Source organism: Theobroma umbraticum, unplaced genomic scaffold, assembly GCF_002168275.2.
Source record: "Theobroma umbraticum cultivar Fairchild unplaced genomic scaffold, ASM216827v3 scaffold_67.0, whole genome shotgun sequence".
In the NCBI taxonomy this organism is placed as follows: Eukaryota; Viridiplantae; Streptophyta; class Magnoliopsida; order Malvales; family Malvaceae; genus Theobroma; species Theobroma umbraticum.
The window spans coordinates 1,052,405-1,059,645 of record NW_018397262.1 but is presented as its reverse complement, the minus strand read 5'-3'; the positions used below and the strand labels follow the sequence as shown (position 1 = coordinate 1,059,645).

Here is a 7,241-nt window from a genome sequence, read left to right as displayed (position 1 = left end):
GCCATCCTTTTTAACGATAAAATTGAATGTCGTTAGAGGGAGGGATTAAATTGAAACAATTTCTAAAATCAATAAACTAAATTACTATGATTTTGAGTATAAAGATTAAAATGAATAAAATGTATGAATATAAAGACTTAATGGGTATTTGGACTATTCATTTTTACTACCTTAGAGTTTCAAATAATATAATATTTTATTAAGAGTCAAACTCATGACAAACAGAAAGGAATTTAAAAGAATAATTTTAGTTTGTGTAGCATGTAATCTTTTAATTAAATAATCAACATGATCTAGTTAGACATAAAAAGAAAGTTTTGGGCTGACATTATTATACTAATAGTCCTAGTTAGACTTGGAATGAAGTTATAAACCATATTAAACTAAAACCAGTAGCACTAATTTTTTATGTTTTATTTATTTTCACAAATCGCCGCGATAAAAGCAGCATCACCCCTCCCGACGCTCTCTCCCCCTTATACTGAAATCCGAATCAGAACTTGTCTTCTCCAAATACTTCAACTCCCATCAAAATCCGTAACCCTACCCTTCTGTTTTGCTCTTCACAATGTCAACGTCGATGCCCGCCGCTGAGACCAAGAAAATTACCCTGCGAACCGCCGACAATCACGAATTCGAAGTCGAGAGAGCGATAGCCATGGAGTTCGGCACAATCAAAACCTTCTTCGACGAAAACTCCGACGCCTCTGAAGATACCATTCCTCTCCCCAACGTCTCCTCTGCGTGCCTCTCTGCCATAATCGAGTACTGTAAATCCCATCTAGCCTTCCGTGCTCGCGACACCTCCTCATCGGTCGACGAACAAGTCAGACTTACGACGAAAGTTCGTCAAGGCACGTGATAATGAGTCTCTGAAAGACATGATCTTGGCTGCAAATTATCTGAATATAAAAGAGCTTCTTGATATGTTGAATCAGGCCGTGGCTGATAGGATTAAGAATAAGAGCGTGGAGTATGTGAGGAGGTTTTTTGGAATAGAGAACGATTATACGCCGGAAGAAGAAGCTGCACTTAGAGCGGAGAACGAATTGCTTTTGAAGGTGTCGATCCTGACGATTGATGGATTGACTATTAGGAATAAGTTTTTTTTTTTTTTCAGTTGATGAGTATTAAACAGGATTTATCTTTTCAATAATAGATGACCTTTTTTCTCATGATTATTTGTTTTTCTGGGTAATCAGCTTTAACTTTATTTTTAGCGTGTTTCTGTTGTTCTGGAACAATTTCCCATGTTATTGATAAGTTAGAAGAGTTTTGGTTAACAATAGACCATTATTAGATGTTTGTCTGATTGATGCCCAACTTGGTTATGTGATTAAGAATAAATTCATGGTAATTGTACCTATGTAGTCACAATGGTTATTACCTTTGCCATGCAATGTTTATCACCCTTTAGGCCTTGGTGCCTTTCCTCTGCTTCTAGGAGCATGTTTACAGGAATTATGCTTCATATGTATGATTTGGGGATGCAACCATGCATGAATTGCAGTGTTTTATAATCATATGAATTTTCATAATAGGGGGATTTTCTTGTTTCGGGCTTGTGTATCTCTTTGGTTTTTGCTTTTATGATATTAGTTTTTATGGTAGATTGCAAGTGTTATTTTAGTCAGTTGAAAATTATCTAACTGGAATAGAAAGGGTTTGTTTTTCTGGGGATAATTAACTAAAATTATGTTTCTCTCCTCTTTTAGTAAATAAAGCCCTCTTTCTTTCACTCTCAGATTAAAAACTTATTGATAAAAATATGTCCTCTTCTCTCTTGTCCATCAACTCCCAACAGCAATGCATTCGTATGTGTTTCAATGTCTTAATGCATACAGTATGTAACATGGTTTATGAATTATCTAGTCTTTTTCAGATCTAATAGAGAGGCCCTTGGGATTATGAGGTCTCTGGTTTAACAGAGGAATGTAATTTGCAGAATGATCTGGATCTTGTTCATGAAATAGAAGATGAGCAGGAAAACAATTGGAAAATTTTGAATGCAAAGAGAATGAAGTCCTTTCCAATTTTACAAAGGTATGACCTCTTAGATTCTTCTTTTTGTTGCTTGCCTAGTTTTCTTGGATTGGTATTTTACATACAATTCAGTAGTGTTCTGCTTAAATTCTATTTCTATTCACATGGACATATCAACCGTCATAAATTGGCAGTATGTGACCTGCATATGCAATTGCACCTCAGCTCTGAGGTTGAAATGCATGGTAAATTCTGTTAAAACTTTGAGATAATATGCCTAGAGATTATGTGTTTTTGTTTAGTTTGTCCTGTTCATTTATTTTGAGGAAGAAAATAATTCTGCTGTTGCATGTGGATGCTTCTGGTCTATGTATTGAAGCTGTTAGGTCTGCCTTGTTAACTCTACTACCTATATATCAAATATGTACTATGATTTAGGAAGGGGACCCAACCACTTGCAAATGGATGCTGTATACCTTTTAGTTTGTACTGTAAGGGCAGGTTATGTATCACTAATAACTTGTGCTGGTTTGTGGCTTCTGGCAACAGTAAGGAGTTGGTATTCAATGTAATTAACATTAACAGAACAAGAATTTTCAGTATCTTATGGAAGTTAATATCAAATTTGCAGGTCTGTAAGGCAAAACGAGTGGCATCAATGAAGATGAGGATGGATGATGGGTTTGAATGGAAAGTAAAAGAACGTAAAAAGTAGAAACTAAAGACACTAGCAGAGAAAGGATTATTGAAGAAAAGGAGTAAGAAGAGAAAGCATGGAACATTTGCTAAAGATAGTGATCAGTGATAAAATCTTATATGATCTCAACCCAATCCTTACCATCAAAGTAAGCTCCATTTTGTCCAGGAGCTGCTTGGATACTGGTGAAGTGATTAAATTGTTTTTTTTTTTAATTTATTTTTTGTTTACACCCACTCTCCTTGTCATGAAATACCCTTATGTGTTCTGTAAAATAGCTGTTGTCGAATATAAATAATAATTGGATAATTTTTTGTATTATTCCTTATTTATTGAAGAAATTCTTCAAAGGAAATTTATCCAAAATAAAAACGAACTGTTTGAATTTAAGTTTCTTGGGAGGGAATAGGGATGTCATGTAATCAAGTAAATAGGCTTTACAATTTAAGTAAATATTCACCTTTCTTAAATAATATTTTATTTTTTATTTATATATAAGAATATCAGAAGATATCATTTATATAAAGTGAACTTATTAGTGATTAGGTTCATGACTAATCCACTGTTGCTTTATACGTGGACATTGAAATGACTTTTTCAATGGATAAAATTGGTTTTTTTCGAGATGTGATAAATCAAGTCAATCAATTTACGAGTGTGAAAGATGCTAGTCATCTATTTATTAACTTATCATTAACATAACGACTATTAAATTGCATGTGTCAGATGACTCCCTTTCTCATCATAAGGAAAAATTTACATATTAAAAATAATTTTAGAATAAATAATTTTTTAAAAAAATTGAAATATTTACAAAATTAATTTTATTACGAATATTTTTGTAAATATCTATTTATATTATATATATATATATCTAGATTTGGATATAAATTAGATTGAATTAAATTTAGAAATTAATTCATCCATCTAATCCTTTAATATTATTTTTATGTTCTAAATTCTATTTAGATAAGAAATTATTAGTCTATAAATAGGTCTCCTCACTTCATTTGTAAATACATACTTGAATATGATCTTCTTACTCTCTTTAAATATTTTCTCTTCCTCTAAATACTTTCTCTTATATTTCCCTTATAATTATTATTTCAAGTTATATTTTATAACACGTTATCAACACAATTCTCTAATCTTTCAAGTTTTGATATTATTATGTTCTATAATCTTCAAGTTTCAAAAGGATTTCAATGATTTGGTTTTGATATCTAATTTTAGCAAATCAAGTAAGTGTGGTTATTATTTTGTTTTCATCATCTTTATCCTTTGAAGGATTTCAATAGTTGGTCTTTAATTTCTAATTTAAAAAAATCAAGTAAGTGACTTAATATCTCTTTAATATTTTTATTTTCTAAAAATCAACCTTAATTTGAATTAAAGTGACTTTGCTATTATATAGTTATTAATGAAAAATCATTAATGTTTATTCGCGAATGAGACAAAAGAGTTATTAATAAAAAAAATCATATAACTGTCAATTCCCTAAAATGAATGCAATATCATTTAATCAATATGGAAGTGGTCGTCATAATAATATATACTATCACTTTTCTAATTTTAAGAATACATTTTATCCACTAGAAGTGGATGGATAATTTTATTCATTAAAAGTGGATGAAAATTTCTAATCCACAATAGGTGGATGAATAGTTTTAATCCACTAAGGGATGGATGAATGTTGAAAAGATATAATAAAAAGATAAAAGTGGACAGAATGAAAGGAATGCAGAAGATATCTTGTCATCAATATGGTATGAAACGCTATTGGTTACGTATTTATATGTTTTAAATTTTATCAAGTATCACTGAAAGTTAAAAAACACATTAAGACATTATTGATTTTCTTGTTTACTTTAAAAGAGGAATTGATCATATAATTAGTAATGAAAATATCCATTATTGACTTCTTGTTCACCTTGAAAAAGGAATTGATAATTTGATTGGTAATAGAAATACCAATAATGAAATTTCTTACTAATAGTTGGTATATTTTAGTATAACTATTTTTATAAAGATACTTTTATATGTTTTCATTATATTTAAATGATATGCTTTAATTATGTATTTTAATTCTATATTTAATGTTCTTTTATGTTAATTTGTAAGTTTCTTATTGTATATATTTTTTTATTGAAAAAAATATGGATATTCATCTTATTGGATCTAAGATTCATTATGTAAATATATGTCTTGCAAACATTGCTACAGTGCACACTATATTTAAAAACAAGAAATATTTTCCTCATTTGACAATGGATAAAACCAATGTCAATACAATATCTGATAGTACAAGATTAATTAAAAACATCAGAAGAGCTAATATTTTATTACCCAAAGGAACAAAGTTTATAATAGAGGATATATTATTTTCTACTAAGTCTCAAAGAAGTTTATTAAGTTTTAAAAATATTTGTCGGAATATATATCATATTGAGAAAATAAATGAAAAAGACATTTAATACCTCTATATTATATCTATTATCTCGAGTAGAAAGTATGTGTTGAAAAAATTACCTGTTTTATTCTCTAGATTGTACTACACAATATTAGAATGATTAAAACTCATACTATAATAAACTTGAAGTTTACTAATGATTTTAGAATAAAATGCCCTGACCCTTTTAAGTTTTGATAGAAATTATACGTAAGTCTATTAGTTTTCGAAATGGACACTTCATCCCAAAAAAATATTTTTCGCTGAATACGTAGGTCCAACTGTTAGTATTTTTTTCAACTTGTTAACGTGGCTAAGATAGAAATATAAGTTTACACTTGATTAATTTTTATAATTATAATTATATAATTTTATTATTTTTTATTAGTTAAAAAAAAAAAAAAGCTTCCCACTGGGGAGTGCCGAAGCTCCTTTGGGGGGCCCTGATCAGACTTTCTAAGGGAGCACAAGATCTAGTGTTCCCCTTGGGGAGCCCGATCGTGGCTCTCTAAAGGAGAATCGAGTTCCCTAAGGGGAGCACCGATCTAGTGCTCCTGTCCCTTGGTCGATGCTCCATTTTCTTGTGGAGCTGGGAAGCACAGATTAGTGCTCTTTATTTTTTTTATTTTTTTAAAGTATAATAAAAATTTTAAATTAATAAAAAAGAAAAGGTATTATAGTCTGTTCATTATTTATGTTAATGATGTTTCTAGTTTTGGGGTGAAGTGTTCATTTCGAAAATTAATAAACCTTCATGTAATTTCATTCAAAACTTAGGAGAGTTAAGGTATTTTACCCATGATTTGTAAGATTACTTGCCTAAATCATTCGTTTGCGATCATACTTTCCTGATTCTGTAATTAAGATTCATCTTGATGATGCTAGTGAATTTACATCTCAAATCTTTAATGAATATTATATGTCAATTGAAATAAATGTTGAACAATTTATTACTCCTGTTCATACACAAAATGGTCTAGCAGAATCGTTTATTAAACACCTCAAACTAATTGCAAGGCCATTACTTATAAAATCTAAACTCTTAATTTCTATTTATGGGCATGTCATTTTGCATGTAACAGCATTTATATGCATTAGGTCAAAAAGTTCTCTTAAATTCTCCCTATCCAATTGGTTTTAAAGAAGACTTTAAAACTTTTCATTTTAAAATTTGTATTTGTTGAAAATTGATTATCAATTAAAATATAGTTATTGGTTTTTTATTATGTTCACTGTTTTATAACAATGTCAATAAGAATGTTGTGAATCATGGGACAAGTTTGTTGTGGTAAAAAAGAAAGGGAGGCCTTTTCGAAACATTGGATGTCTTGTTCTTGAGATCAATCAGTGTGGAGGGCAGGGGCGAAACTAACCAATTTTTATTGGGAGGTCAAAAGTTAAGGAGAATTAAAATTAAAAATTTTTAAAACTAATATATTGAACTTAACTATTAATAATCAAAAGATTTATAATAGATAATAATTTTATATAACATGTAAATCAAAAGAAACAAAAAAAAACTTATAATAGACAATAGTGCTTTAGAAAAGTTTTATTTGACAATGACAATATTTTTTTGAATATAAAAAATTAAATTATTTATAAGAAACTTATCATTTATTTTGTTTCGAAATCTTATCTTTCTCAATATAATCAATTAAAAAATTAATGTAGTCAACATCAATATTTTTATTTTATTATATTTAAGTTTATAACACTAAATATTAAACTATAATGCATAAAATAAAAATAGTTAAATACAATATATAGAATTAATAATTTCTTCTTATATTCAAGATAATTTCCTTTGAACTAAATATAAAATATAAAGCACATTAAAAATATATACTCAAAGATAATTTTTTCTTATATAATTAGGATGAATAAAAAATAATATATTAGTGAAATTTTAAACAACAACCAATAATACAACACTAGAACTTATATTTGAGAATTACATATGCAATAATTTTTTAATTTTTAAAAATTTAAATCACTAAAAATAAAATCCACATAACAGAAAAAAAAATCATGACAAATAGAAGATATAATCTATATAACAAAAAAAAATATGGTTGATGATTTGCATAAATTTAAAAAAGAAAATCTATA

The 7,241-nt window shown here is 28.5% G+C and overlaps 1 pseudogene; it reads left to right on the top strand.

The window, feature by feature from the left end:
- The first annotated feature begins 408 nt into the window (after positions 1–408).
- On the top strand, positions 409–1,299 carry LOC110419400 (SKP1-like protein 14 pseudogene; annotated as a pseudogene).
- The last annotated feature ends 5,942 nt before the right edge of the window (positions 1,300–7,241 follow it).